The sequence below is a fragment of the Canis lupus genome, chromosome 24 (assembly GCF_011100685.1).
Source record: "Canis lupus familiaris isolate Mischka breed German Shepherd chromosome 24, alternate assembly UU_Cfam_GSD_1.0, whole genome shotgun sequence".
In the NCBI taxonomy this organism is placed as follows: Eukaryota; Metazoa; Chordata; class Mammalia; order Carnivora; family Canidae; genus Canis; species Canis lupus.
The window spans coordinates 27,487,025-27,502,080 of record NC_049245.1 but is presented as its reverse complement, the minus strand read 5'-3'; the positions used below and the strand labels follow the sequence as shown (position 1 = coordinate 27,502,080).

Genomic DNA, 15,056 nt, shown 5'->3' with positions numbered 1-15,056 from the left:
GGAAATCCCCAGAGGAACCCCACCTCCAGTGCTCAGGACACCCCTGACTCCTCCAGGACTTCAGCCCGACTCTGCCTCTCCATCCACCCCACTCTCTTTTTTCTCTCTCTTCCAAAACCCTGGCTCAAAGGTCTTTTAGCCAATGATTCTAACATTTTCCTTTTCTCCCAAACCTGAGGCTCCCAGAAGCACTTGGGATGGTTCAACCCCTAGTCCAAACTCTATATCCCATTTCCTATCTGTAGGCCAAGCCTCAGAAGTATGTTAAGTGGAACATCTCAGTGAGTAAAAAATGGAAGATCTGCTCATGATCTGCTTTCTTTATACCTACCTTGCTGGCATATGGAGGTGTGGATTTTAAAATAGAAGAGAAATAACAAAAACAAGCTTCAGGGTAGTTTCAAGATTTATTAGGCAGGTGAGAGGACAAGGATGCACAGTGCTGAAAACTCTTGAAAAGTCAGAGGAGGAGAAGGTGGGGAGACATGGATGCCGCTGGACAACCTGGCCCAGGTCGAAGCAAACCAGTCTTCCTGGTCCATGGCATTCTGACTCCTGCAGGGGGGAACGGCAGAGCCAGCTCAAGTCTCTGGCTCCACACCTCAAGCTTCCAGGGTCCCAGGGCTTTCCCTCTGGCCTGCTTACACAGAGAGAAAAGCCCTTCCATGCTTTGCTGAGGCAACATGGTGAGAAGGTCTGGCAACGTTCACACGGCAACAGCTTTCTTCATTATGCTACTCCAATGTCCATGATCCACCCAAACGACAATCTAAAGGAGAAAGTTCAATGAGGCCAGCAGTCCAGAATTTCCATGTCAGAAACACAGGCCAACTTAGCCCCATTGCTAAGCCCCATTAACTCACCATGATGAGGTCCCTCCAGGACAGCTGGGACCAAGGTCAATCCGAGAGCACCAGTGCCTCCATCCCCTCAGAATTCCTCCAACAATCTCCAGATCCAAGGCAGCCCTCCTAGAGTAAGGACGACGCCACAGGGCAGGTGGTCACAACAGGTGTTTGGGTTCCAATGTGATCTCATCTTTCTCCAAACTGTTATCAATGATCAATGAGAATGTCCCAATTAATCAGGCATGAGCTGCTGGGTTATTTTTCACACCAAACACAACTTAAAAATGAATCTTAGTGCTCCCAGAAGAGTCAAAATAAACACTACCTTAAAGAAGGGGCGTTTTCAGGGCAAGAACAGATACAGTAATTGGTAGAGATGGTGGGAGAGCTCAAGCTCAGAGACTCTTCCACTGAGCCCGCCACCCATCCCCATCCCACACTGGGAGTGAAGGTCACTAATTCAGCCTGCTGTCATTACACATACACCCCTGCATCTGTCTCCTCGGTGCTTGTGCTCACCTCAGCGCCAAACTCCTCCCCAGGTTGCTCTCCCCACTCCCACCCAATACCTTCTCATTTCCCGTCACACCCACCCCTTTGAAGGTCTGCCCGGGGCCACCAAATCCAAAAGGCTGCCACCTTTTGAAAATCTTATGGCAATCAGTATAAACCACTCAGTATTGCACAGTGTCATTATGCAGAATTCATCCTGGCTCCTTAAACCCTGTAAAGTATCTAAAAAAAAACAGAGCCCGGTTTCCCACAATAGGAGGCCAAGCTGAACAAGGCCAAGCTAAAGTGTCCCATCATGGACTCTCACAAGGCAGTGCTCAATGCCAGAGACCAGAGAGCACTAGTTGGAGATGGGCAGGACTGTGTGAAAGCACCAGCATTTGAAAGGGACAGTGTGGACCCTCCAAACACGGGAAGCTGCTTTCAACAATTCCTCTCCCTGCATTATCAATGACCAGAGCACAGACAGCCCATGATCGCTCTTGAATGCAGGTGCGAGAAGGGCAGAGAGAGAGACCTAGGAAGAGAAGCAGGTGCTACTGGCCTTTGGAATATATTGAATCTGGGACAATCACCCAGCCAAAACAGGACCTCAAGAGTAGCCATTCTTGCAAAAGCCCCATAGAACCTCCCTGCCAAAGGGAATCAAAGAGAAGTCACTTTGGGCAAAAATGCTGGGAAAATATTAGGGCTGGAAATGATAGGAATCCTGTGGTCTTAAGCAGCACAGAAGTCATCTCTATGATTAAGTTTGTTTTTTAAATGAAGAAAATAAGGTTCTGAACAGGTCACTGAGAGAGTAGCACAAGAGGATTCAAAGCCAGGGACAGGAGTCTCCAATATGAGGGTGCCATTTCCCATCACAACATGCTTCTGCTGTCCTAGAGAGCTCTCATTACCCAGTGAGACCCTGGAGGCCCTTCCTCTGCAGCAGCCCTGAGGACGTATTAAAGGACAGATGTGATCTAGGTTGCCTGGGATTGAGGGAGCAGATCTGGAGACTCATAGACATTACCTTCTCACCTCTCAGTTCCCTTATACATTCATACAAAGCCCCTAGGAACCCACACACGACTGCACTAGATGCAAGGAACCAACATTCCAGAGAAGAAACAAGAGATCTTACCTCAAGGACACTGGGGTCTAGAATGTTCCTGATACAACAACCATGACACTTCTGCACACAGTGGGCTCATCTGCAACAGACAAGAACCCAAGAATGGGCATCCAACTTGTCCCTGCTCACAGCAGGGCACGCTAGGCATCAGGAAAGGGCTTAACACAGTAGTTATTGGATAAACCAAGCATTCGACAAATGTTGGCTCTTGTTATTTCCTTAACACGTTACGTATCTCCTCATAGAAATGACAGTAGTTAACTCTGAAGAGGGAGACAGTGTGTGCTCTACGATAGGGTGACCATTGCTGATTAACGCTTCATTAAGCAGTGACAGGCCAAGGCTAGATATACAGGAGCATACCATGGCTGCCCCACAGCACTTATACTGGGCATCAAGGAAACCTCCAGTAACACACATAGCCTGGTTCCCAACAGCAGGGGCAGAAAGTGAAAGCCCCAACAATGGCACTAATGCACACACAGGGCCCCCGAGGCCCAAGGTGTCTGCGGAGAAGATGGAACGTGGTAAAACTGGAAGGTGAGGATGTGGATCCTCCAAACAGAGGACAACCCTCCCCTGAATCTTCTCCCTGCACCATCAATGAGCACGACATTGGCACCAGGTGACAGGAGACATCTAAAAGGTGGTAGGAAAGAGAAAGTGCAGAATGCTCCAGGTTTGGAAGGGACAAGAAGGGTCCCTTCAAACACGGGGAAGCGCTTTCAAAAAATCCTTTCTCTGCACCATCAATGACCTGGACCCGGGCTGCCCATGTCCGCAGCCTGCTATCTTCCCAGGCAGGGGAAAGCTGCGCCGCCAAGCCCAGGACCCCGAGCACCGTCAGCACTTGGTGCAAAGATTCCACCTCCCGTCATCAACAGGAAGACCACCTCCCGGCAAGATCGCCTCAACTGCTTATTCACCCCACAAACGCAGCCTGAGAACCTACTACGTGCCGGGCACTGTGGCCTCAAAGACAAAGGACACCCGCAAGGACTCTCGTCCCTCCAGAGCTCTGGCACTCTCCGCACTTGCAAGAAGCTGAAGCGCAGCACCAGGAAGTGATGAGCCAAGGTTCTGTGGCCGGCCCCGGGCTGCGGCACGATCTGAACCCGGCCCCCTCCGGCCTCCTCCCGCAGAGCCTGAGCTCCAGGGACCCCCCCGCCCCCCCACGCGCGGCAGCACTTACCCAGGCCTCACCCCTGCACACAGGGCCGGCCTCGGGCGCCGCGCGTCACGGTCCCGCAGAGCCCGCCGGCCCCGGCACCAGGAGCGGGGGGAGGCGGGAACCACCCTCGGCCGCTCGGGGCCCGCGGGCGCCGCCGACTGGAGGCCCGGACACGCGCTCCGCACGGCCCGGCTCGCGCACTCTCCCTCCCGAGCGCTGCGGGCCGCGAGGCGGGCCCAGGCGGCTCCGCTCACCTGGTAGGCAGCCGGCCGACGGCTGGGGGCGGGGGCGGGGGCGGGGGCGCATCCCGGGCCGCGGGCCGCCTCGGCTGCGCACCCGCCGCCCGCGCTCAGCGGGACCGTCCCGGGAGCCCCTCCTCCAGGACCCGCCCGCAGAGGCCCGCCCCGGAGCCGGGAGCGGGGCCGGGAACCGGGGCTGACCTCCGCCGGCTCTCCGCGCCCGCCCCGGGCCTCAGTTTCCCCTCCTGTCGGGGGGAAGAGGAGTGCAGCACCAGCCTTGGAGGCCGCCGGGGTCCCTGCGCAGCGCGGCCCTGCTGTCACTCACCCGGGGCACCGGGACCGTCGCGGCGGGGACAGGAGGAGACGCTGCGGCCCGGCTCGAGTCGGCTCGGGACCAACGCGAAGGGCCGCCGCAGCCGCAGGGACACCCTCCACCCACCCAGCGCCGGCCGAAAGGCACCTGCAGCGCGGGCTGCGGCCGAGAGCCGCGTCTGCGGAGCTGCACCCGCGCGCGGGCTGTTCGCGCCCCCTCGTGCATAGGAGGTGCAAATCGAGCGGCCCGGACCGCAAGCATCCCTACATCTTCCCATCACCCCGTGCACCCATCCGTCCATTCATCCGGAAAATATTTAGGGAGCTTTCTCATCCATCCATCCATCCACCCACACGCTCCTCTATTCGTTCATTTAGATTCCCACCCACCCAGAAAAATCTACAGAGCAGCAACTTCATATCAGAGACTGTGCTAAGCATTGGAAATGCATTGAAATATTAAAAAAAAAAAAAGGAAATGCATTGAAGATAGACAGGCTTCCTGATTTTTCTGTTGTTAATTTCTCGTGGGGATATGAGCCAGCGAATGCAATAATTAAAAATCATGGCAAGTACTACAAAGGAAATGGGCAGGGTGGTACAATGGTGGGGTTCTACTTAGCCAGAGTGGACAGCAAGGGCCTGCCTGAGGGAATACCAGTGTTTTACATAGCATGATATCTGTCACTGCAATGCCCCATCCCATCAACAGGACAAAGGACACCACTACTATAATGTCAAATAATGACTAAGTTTTAAGTACACATAATATTCCAGGATTTTGATCTATTTAACCATTGTATCAGTCCTATAAGGTAAATATGATTATTATCTATTTTGCTGATGAGGGAACAAAGGCTCAGAAAGTTTAGTTAATGTGCCCAAGATCATGCAACTAATATGTATTAAGAACTGTGCATTCATGACCTGAGAGCAAACCCTCGTTGCAAGCTCACCCGTTACCCTACCGTGTCGTAGATGCTAGCAGAGGTCACAAAATTCCTGAGTCAGAGTCTTAGGACCTTATTATTGTGGCAAAGCAGAGAGAGCTTTATGTTCATTCATGTTGGTTCTGGTGCCTTGTAGGCCCCATGGGATGGTGCACAGGGCGTGATGGCTGCTGCACACACAGTGTGTTTCAAGAGAGGGACACTGAGCTTAGGGGATTCACTACTCATCACAAACAGAAGTAACCCTGGTTTTAGTCTGGGAGGAGAGTTTATCCGTCGTTCAAAATTGCTCCCTGCAAAACGCAACTCTGAGGAAGGGCTTAGGTAAAGAGGAGTCAAGGCCTTGGATTCTTAGCATATCCAGAAAGAATATGCATAGGTGCTCAGGACCCACGGCAGACTGCTGCCCCTAAGGTAGGCATCAGAGTTAAAATTCAAATCCAGGAATCAATCTAAGAACAATTTATCGAATGCTTGAAAATGTGTTTGGTAATATTTAATTTCTTTTTGGGGGGTAGTATTTAGTTTCTATTACTGGTCAGAAAAGTATATTTTGGCATACTTGGATTAAAAAGATGTTTTCCTCCTGTAATACAGACCATCACCAACCAATAATGCCTACGTTGAGAGGCATTCTCAGAAAACTACGTATTTTCTTTCTTTCTTTTTTTTTTTTAAACTACGTATTTTCATATGACTCTAGATATATAAGTGGCTAGGACATTCAGAGTTTGGACCTACTCACTCTTCTCCCTGATTCCCTGTGGCGCTCTCCCTGTTGAATTCAACCTTGTTGGGAATGTCACTTATGATGTCCCACCCTCCTCTGACAAAAAGTTGGATGTGGGACCTAAGCTGGGAAAATGATACTTTCCCCCTTGATTTTTCATGGTGAGTGTGAGGAAGCATGGTTTCTAAAGCAGCCTGGAAGCTTGTGCTGTGGAACCATAAATAGAGTCAGTCTTCTATCAATTTCCAAAAGGTGGCTTCTTGGTAGTGGTGTGTCTTAGCAGGATTTTGAAGGGCTCCTGTAGAAAGGGGGGAACAGAGAGACATTCACGGAAAGGAAGAGGAAGACTCAGAAACTGAAGTGGGGGAGAGGTGGGGAATGAGTATGTGAAGCATTTAGGAACTGCATGGGATCATATCTTAACATCTCACTGCATGGCAATAGATGAACTTTAGGGCACCTGGATGGCTCAGTCGGCTAAACATCTGCCTTTGGCTCAGGTCATGACCCCAGGATCCTGGGATCTAGCCCTGTATCAGGCTCCTTGCTCAGCGAGAAGTCTGCTTATCCCTCTCCCTTTACCCCCCCTCCCTGCTCATGCTCTCTCTCTCTCTCTCTCTTTCTCGCACACACTCTGTCTCTCTCAAATAAATAAATAAAAACTTTAGAAGAGAGTTGAGGAGCTTCAAATGTTGATACAGGAGAGGAGAAATCCTTATTATTGCTATGAAAAACAACTCACCTAATTCTAAAGTGTAAGAAAAATTCCACGTGTCCCAGTCGGCTCCAGAGGGCTTAAAATAATAAGAAAAAAGGACAATTGAACTGATCCAAGTATAGTAAATCAATAACATTACAAAAGCAGAACGTAAAATGGCAGAAAATTAGCATAACCACATCTGGAGCAACAGCGGCAAACACTTTTAGGAATGAGAGAGGAGTTGGAGTGCAGTCAGAGCAGAGAGTAAACAATCAGAGAAAAATAAAATTTTAAACTTAAGATGAACACATTCCTGGGACTCCTGAGTGGCTCAGTGGTTGAGCGTCTGCCTTTGGCTCAGGTCATGATCCCGGGGTACTGGGATCGAATCCCGCATCAGGCTTCCCCCAGGGAACATGCTTCTCTTTCTGCTTATGTCTCTGCCTCTCTCTGTGACTCTTATGAATAAATAAATAAAATCTTTTTTTTTAATAAATAAAATCTTTAAAAAAAAAGATGAACACATTCCTGAAAAATATATAGCAAAATTGTCTTAAGGTAAAATAGAAAACCTGACTCATCTCAGAGCACTTTAAAATGATGAGTCGGTAGTTAACAATATTTCCATAAAGAAGACATCATACCCAGCTTTTCAGCCTTACGCAGTCTCCCAGATAATAGAAAAAAAGGGAGTCGTTCTCAGTTCACAGAATAACCATGGTCCCCAAATTAGGCAAGGTCAATAAAAGGAAAATAAATTATAGTCCCTCTCATGAGTATAGATGTAAACATCTTTAAAAATATATTGGCAACTTTCGGGTGGAAGCAGCCCTCGCCCCCAGTGCCTTCAGAGGGCACTAACTGCACTCCTGTCTTGTGAGCGTCTTTTCTTTTTTAAAATATTTATTTATCTGAGAGAGAGAGAGAGAGAACACTTGAGTGGGAATGGAGGGGCAGAGGGAGAAGCAGACTTCCCCCACTGAACAGAGAACCCAATGTGGGGCTCGATCCCAGGACTCTGGAATCATGACCCGAGCCAAAAGCAGACGTTTACTGAACTGAGCCACTCAGGTGCCAGTGAATGTCTTCTGACCATTGATGTCAGACATCTGACCTCCAGAATAGTGACAGAATAAATTTCTGCCATTTTAAGCCACCCAGTTTGTGGTACTTTGTTATGGCAACCTTAGGAAATTAATACAACAGACATAACTTAAAAGTTTTCTCTACCACGTTTTAGCTGTAGTAGCAAGTGACTTAATCTTTCTGAACCTCAGTTTTTAAACTTTAAAATAGGTAGAATATGCAAATTGGTGCAGCTGCTATGGAAAATAATATAGTATAGCAATTGCTCAAAAAGTTAAAAATAAAATTACTCTATGATCCAGCAATCCCACTTTAGGGTATATTCTTGAAACAATTAGGAATGTGATCTGAGAGATATTTGTCTACCTGTATTCATAGCAGCACTGTTCATGATAGCCAAAGGTGGAAGCAACTCAAGTGTCCATCAACAGATGAATGGATTTTAAAAATGTGATACACACACACACACACACACACCCACACACACACCCACACACACACACCAATGGGATATTACTCAGTCTTAAGAAGGAAATTCTGACATATGCCACAGCATGGAAGAACCTTGAGGGCATGATGCTAAGTGAAATAAGCCAGACATAAAAGATCAAATACTGTATGATTCTACTAACATGAGGCACCCTGAGTAGTTAAGTTCAGAGAAGAAGGGAAATGGTGGCTGTCAGGGGCTAGGGAAGTGTGGAATGGGGAATTGTTGTTTAAAGTGTACAGTTTCAGTTTAGCGAGATAAAATTTCTGGAGACTGCACAACAGTGTGAATGTACTGGATACTATTGAACTGAATATTTAAGAATGGTTAAGATGATAATTTTTGTTATGTGTATTTTACCGCAATTAGAAAATTTAAAGGCAGGTAAAATAATATATTGAAACTCAATACCATAAGTGCTTTTTAAAAAATAGGTGTTGGACTATAGGAAGGCAGTTTAATAAATTTTAGTATCATCATCACCTGATGAAAACTAATATCCATTAGTAACTTTCAAAAATTCTTAGACTTCTTGAAATAGAATATATAAGTAAACTATCTGTCAATATTCTACATAATGGTGAAATCATAGAAACATTCCTGTTTTCTTCCTGGAAGTCCCAGAGAAATAGCCAGAGTGGGAGGAAGGAGGGGATGTCTGATTCCCTTGGGCAGGAAAACCCAAGGTCTTAAGAGTGAAAAATTGATGTAGTCAGCTACCAGGGCAAAAGATCATGGGGCTAAGTCAAATATCATCCTGGAATGCCTAAGTGTTCGAGCAAAAATTTAACCCAGGAAAGTTTAAGTAATGAGCCACAAATATCTCAGTGATTTAGTTAGCAAGAAAGGTCCAGGGCTGTTGTTCAGGGATACCCAAGTAAATTAACTATGATCATCCAGATTGAGTAGTCACATGGTTGTTTTCAAGGATTGTCCACAACGGATATAAGGAAAGTCCAGTGTCCCTGTAAGACTATCAGTCTTTACTTGGGATTCCAGTTCTTAAGGGCCCAGAGTTGCTAGTTTCTGGAGGGAGGAGGCCAGTTCTTTTTATGTCTGTTTCCATGGCAGGGGCCTGATCCATTCATCTCTTTCCTGAGCCCACACCGAGTCCCTCTCCAGAACCAGAGGTCCACAGCCCAGGACAAAAATGAACCAGAAGCAAAACTAGTATGAAATACGGTGTGAGGGTCAGAGAACCCAGCTAGGGGACCTAGGGAGAAGGAGGGATGGAGACCTAGGTGGAAGCCAACTCTGGTGGGAAGCATCCAGTGAGGTCCTGGGGCTGTTGGAGACCCCAAAACAGGCCAAGACCCAGACCATGGACAGCTGAGGAAGAAGAGTCCGTTGTGCTTGAGAGGCCCTGAGGGGTCAGACTGGCCATGGCTTCCATTGGGCCTCAGCCCCACCTTGCAGGAGCCGGAGTGGATTCCCTCTGAAAGAAGCAGTAACAGAGAAGCAGCAAGAAGGAAACGAGGATGATGAACAGAAACAGCAAGGCTTCTAGCATGGCGATCATTCTTAATGCAGGGACAGACAGGGCCTGGGGCTCCTGTAGACTTCACAGGGTTGATTCTGGACTACCAGCTTGGACCCTGGGCATCACCTCCTTGGAGCAATCTGTCCAGCAGCCACAGCTCCATTTCCCCAAGAGAAGGGGCTCCAAGCCATGGAGATCTCTCAGCCACTGTGAGGTCACAAACTCCAGGATGGTGGAATGTTGGCCTCCTAGCTATAGCCCAAATCTTTCTTAATGAGACCAGTATGTTGAAAGCAGGATTCCTGGTATGTAATTATACCTTTTTTTTTTTTTTTTTTTTTTTTTTTACTTGCCTCTTTAGACTTTCTAAATAGAGGAAGTATCTTTTCCCTGTCTTTAGAAAAATATCAGGCAGGCCTCATAGCTTTTCTTAGGTACTAAGTCTTTAAACGCTGAAAATAGTGAACACTGTTTCCACTCAATTATTTTAAATGCCAGTCTAATATATTAATCACATTTTTAGCGATCATAGCGACTTCTCTCACCATCTGGGGCCAAGCGCAGGGTGGGCTGCTCTCAGCTGAGAGTGGAGGGGAGACTTCTCCCTTACCCAACATGTGTCTCTCTTCACCAGGAGGACTCCTCTTACTTTCCTACCCCCAGTATCTCCAGGATCAGAACAGGTGGCATAAAGATTGAGGTGGAGGGGAGATTCCTCTCCAGGTTGGACACATATTTAAGATAGGTCTTTCTCTCTTGGCCTCTATTTCAGGGATTCTTTGAAGAACCTACCCTTTGTCCTAGGGATATGAACAGGCCAGTTCCTTCCAGGTGGTCCCCTCCCCCTAGCAGGCTCCCTCTCGGGCAGGACCTCTTGGGTAGCAGGCGGACATTCTGACACTGGGAGAGTTCTCGCACCCTGAGCCCTCAACCACCAGCCGGGGGTAGGTTCTTGACTTGGCCGCGAGAAAGCATTCGAGGACCAATCAGAGTAAAGTAGAGCAGAGAAGCTTTATTGCAAAGCAAAAGTACACACTCGAAGAGGAGGTTGTGCAGGTGCACTCAGGGAGGCAGTCATGAGCAACCGGCGGAATATATACACGTAGGGTTCTGGAAACAGTTGCAAGAACTCCATAGAGCATCACGCAAGCTCGAGGCTAGTGACTATGCGCAGGCGCAGTCTGAGTCTCCTCTCGCGGTCACGCGGTAGGGACGGTCTCCTCGGAGTCCTCTAGCGCCCCCAGCGGAGGGGTCCGTTTCCGTCAGTCGCAGGCTAACTGGGGCTTTTGCGCATGCGTGCCGCAGGTGCGCCCCCCCCCCCCCCCCCCCCCCCCCCGTGTGGCGTCTCTGCGGGTTTTCACCGCCACGAGTATCCTGTTATCCAACAGGTGTAAGGTCGGCTCCGTGTTCCTTGTCCTTCTTCCTCCTGCTGCTTCCCAACATTTCCCTATTCCACCTGCCTCACTACCACCGATGCTACATCTGCTGAAGAAAATGATGAGCCTTGGACGGAGGAGTGGGTCACACCTGGCTCCCCTGAGCTCCCTACCAGGGTAGCAGGTATCCAGCTCCCACGGGGTTCTGCCGCAACCCCAGGCCCTCCACTTGTTCTCCCTCTTGGGGGCAAGGGGTGGTGGTGGGGTGGGACTATTTTAAGAAACAGAACACATAATTCTCCCTCGTTTTAATGTCTAACGAGCAGTCACTGCTCAGTTATTTTCTTCCTAAATTCTGCATCCGGTCCAACACCTTCTTTGGAAGGCAGCTGCCATTTTATCAGATGGAACCTTCAGAAATGGCCGATACTGGGCCACGATTTGCTTACCACAAGGGCAATTTCTTGTTGCTTAGCTTTTTATTCCTATATCGTGGTGACTCTTTGGTGCCTTGCTGCAATGCCCATTTTAGCATCTTATTGCATAATAAGCAATAATGATGATGATTATTGATTATTGATGATTATTGATTATTGATTATTGATGATTAACAAGCCTCAGCTCCACCTTTTAGACGCTCAGCCTCTTCTCGGTACTGGGGATGCACAAAGAAACTGCCCCAGATCCCTTCCCTGGCATCGTGAGAGCAAAGCGTGCAGGAGAATAATCTAGGATTGAATCGTGGCTCTACCCTTTTACAATCTTCTTAGGGCACCCTTGCCTTAATCGCCAGCTTGGGACAATAAGGCCCCCAGCCTGAGCCAGGCAGGGAGGCCCATCTCCTCCTAGGATGTCCCAGACTCCTGGGGTGCTGGGAGCTGTGGAAGGGACATGCTCTCAGCCTCCTGCTTGCTGCTTCTCTCCTCTTGCTGCAAAGAGTTGATCAAAGGTAGATGGCTTTAGACCTGGGCTGATGAACCTAGCAGCTGGCAGCCACTGAGGCTTATGGAGCACTGGAAATGTAGCTGGTCCAAATGTCAGTGTTACACATGCATCCGACTCTGAAGACTTTGTTCAGAGAAAAAAGATAGCAAATATCTCATTAATAATTTAAGGATATTTAAAAATGGTGAAATGACAAGATTTTGGTTATATTGGGTTAAATAAAATATACTATAAAAATTAATTTGGGGATCCCTGGGTGGCTCAATGATTTAGCACCTGCCTTTCTTTAAAAAAATTAATTTCACTCTTTTTTTGTACCTTTTTAATGTGGCTCTCAGAACATTTTATTTTTATTTATTTTTAAAGATTTTATTTATTATTTGAGAGAGAGTGTGTGCATAAGTAGAGGTGGGGGGCAGAGAGAGAAGCAGACTCACCTGCTGAGCAGGGAGCCTGAAGTGGGGCTCCATCCCAGGACCCTGGGATCATGACGAGCTAAATGCAGACACTTAATCGACGGAACCACCCAGGCACCCCAGAACATTTTAAATTAAATATGTGGCTAGCATTATATTTCTACTGACAGTGCTGCCTTAGACTTTTCAAACATAGCACATTCTCTCAGGCTCATAAATAATCCCACAGTGTCCTTGCTGTGACAGAAGACCTTGGCTTTCTCAGAAATATTAAAGTATGGCAACTAGTATGCTTGACCATTTGCTCTGTGCTTTGGTTTCGATATCAATCATTTCACATTATTCTTGAAGCAATGCTTTGAGGGGAAAGCTATGATTTTGTCCACTTTTCAGAACAGGAAAACTCAAGCTAGGTAGAGGAGTTGGGTCATTTAGTCAAGGTCACACAGAGCATATAAGCAAGAACAGGAGGCAGGAGAGGACACCAGGGCTTCAAGAGTGCACACCTGACCCCGTGGTACAGTGTCTTCATAGCTATAGTATCCGCGGTCCCTGCTCATCAGAGAGTTCCCCAATGTTCTCACAGTCTTGAAATCCCACAGACTCCTCCCAGGTACGCAGTATGGAGAAGCTCACCTTCAGAGATTCCTTCCACCCTCTCGGTTGTATCCCTTGGGCTTGGATTTCCCCACTGTGCTGACCTAGTCAGTAACAGGAATCTGAGCCGGGGGGGCGGGGGGGGGGGACCCTCTCCTCGGGCTGTTTATACTTCAGAATGTGGGCTGAGTTAGTGCCAGGATTGCCTCAGGTTCAAGACGAGCAGTGGCCCAGGATGCAGGTAGTGTTAGCACTTGTGAGATTTGGGAGCCACAAGCCCCCTGTCTGCAGTGTCCTGCTGGGAGCATGGGTTCTCTGTCTTCTCTGCCACTATGCAGATCTGATCAAGTCCCTCCTGCTTCAAGGACTCATTCTGGGGACAAAGGTTAGCAGAACACCCGCCCATCTCTCTAGGTTTATCTCCTTGTCACTCTCACGTTCCACTTTCAAGTCATCAGAACAATATTTTAACCTGGCGATGTCCAAATATATGGCCAGAATTCGTTCATTTGTTCAATTGTGCCAGCCCCCAAAACGAGGTACTGTGAATGCAGTGGTCAATCAGGCAAGAACCCTATGGTCCAAAATACCTGCAATTAACATGAGCTCTTGCTAATAACAGCTCCTTACGTGGACGAGTAACCATTTCGATGAATTAGTAACAAACCAGTGGCCAAAACAATAAAGAGAAAAGCAATATAAGTGAGAGAAATGTTATTTCCAAAATTTCAGGCTGTTCTTGAAAATTATCGCAAGCCCCACGGAGTCAGAATTCGACCTCCCCGCCACCAGGGGGCGCGACAGGACCGCGCGCGCGGGATCCGCCCCTGGAGGCGCCGCTCTAGGCCGCAGCCCGCGCTCCCGCTGCCTTTCGGCGGGCGCCGGGCTGGGGAGGAGCCTCGCGGTGTCGCGTGCGGTCCCGGGCCACCCGGGTCCATCTGCCGCAATCCTCAGGCATCCGCAGCCCCCGCGCCGTAGCTCGCGGCGCCCGGGGTGAGTCCGGGGCGGGGGTCGCCGGGCGCGTGGTCTCTGGGCTCCCACCACCTTAAGGGGAAACTGAGGCCCGGGGCGGGCGCGGAGAGCCGGCGGAGGTCAGCCCCGGTTCCCGGCCCCGCTCCCGGCTCCGGGGCGGGCCTCTGCGGGCGGGTCCTGGAGGAGGGGCTCCCGGGACGGTCCCGCTGAGCGCGGGCGGCGGGTGCGCAGCCGAGGCGGCCCGCGGCCCGGGATGCGCCCCCGCCCCCAGCCCCCGCCCCCAGCCGTCGGCCGGCTGCCTACCAGGTGAGCGGAGCCGCCTGGGCCCGCCTCGCGGCCCGCAGCGCTCGGGAGGGAGAGTGCGCGAGCCGGGCCGTGCGGAGCGCGTGTCCGGGCCTCCAGTCGGCGGCGCCCACGGGCCCCGAGCGGCCGAGGGTGGTTCCCGCCTCCCCCCGCTCCTGGTGCCGGGGCCGGCGGGCTCTGCGGGACCGTGACGCGCGGCGCCCGAGGCCGGCCCTGTGTGCAGGGGTGAGGCCTGGGTAAGTGCTGCCGCGCGTGGGGGGGGGGGGGGGGCGGGGGGGTCCCTGGAGCTCAGGCTCTGCGGGAGGAGGCCGGAGGGGGCCGGGTTCAGATCGTGCCGCAGCCCGGGGCCGGCCACAGAACCTTGGCTCATCACTTCCTGGTGCTGCGCTTCAGCTTCTTGCAAGTGCGGAGAGTGCCAGAGCTCTGGAGGGACGAGAGTCCTTGCGGGTGTCCTTTGTCTTTGAGGCCACAGTGCCCGGCACGTAGTAGGTTCTCAGGCTGCGTTTGTGGGGTGAATAAGCAGTTGAGGCGATCTTGCCGGGAGGTGGTCTTCCTGTTGATGACGGGAGGTGGAATCTTTGCACCAAGTGCTGACGGTGCTCGGGGTCCTGGGCTTGGCGGCGCAGCTGGGGGCGCGGAAGGGCTTCTCTTCCTGGCTCACCGTGTGTCTTTTGTGCACCTGCATTCGAAAGTGATCGTGGTCTGTCGGTGTCCTGGTCATTGATAGTGCAGGGAGAGGAGTCGCTGAAAGCGCTTCCCCGTGTTTGGAGGGTCCACTCCTGTCCCTTCCAAACTCTGGAGCTTTCCCACA

The 15,056-nt window shown here is 50.3% G+C and overlaps 2 long non-coding RNA genes and 2 other non-coding genes across 5 annotated transcripts; 1 reads left to right on the top strand and 3 right to left on the bottom strand.

Annotated features, from left to right (window-relative positions):
* Nucleotides 1-388: 388 nt before the first annotated feature.
* Nucleotides 389-4,399, bottom strand: LOC106557731. Of its 2 annotated transcripts, XR_005377843.1 has the most exons (5): nucleotides 4,214-4,399; nucleotides 2,488-2,557; nucleotides 864-1,049; nucleotides 646-769; nucleotides 389-555 (listed from the first exon to the last, which is right to left on the bottom strand). It is a non-coding gene; the product is annotated as an uncharacterized LOC106557731 (long non-coding RNA). The 2 variants fall into 2 exon arrangements; XR_005377842.1 differs by having other exon boundaries at nucleotides 389-769; nucleotides 4,214-4,398.
* LOC119865795 lies at nucleotides 1,723-1,855 on the bottom strand. The gene has a single exon (XR_005378152.1). It is a non-coding gene; the product is annotated as a small nucleolar RNA SNORA71 (small nucleolar RNA).
* A 1,626-nt stretch (nucleotides 4,400-6,025) lies between the features above and the next one.
* Nucleotides 6,026-9,884, bottom strand: LOC119865667. The gene is made up of 3 exons (XR_005377844.1): nucleotides 8,640-9,884; nucleotides 6,623-6,674; nucleotides 6,026-6,178 (listed from the first exon to the last, which is right to left on the bottom strand). It is a non-coding gene; the product is annotated as an uncharacterized LOC119865667 (long non-coding RNA).
* Nucleotides 9,885-14,922: 5,038 nt separating this feature from the next.
* LOC119865793 lies at nucleotides 14,923-15,056 on the top strand. Its single transcript, XR_005378150.1, has one exon. It is a non-coding gene; the product is annotated as a small nucleolar RNA SNORA71 (small nucleolar RNA).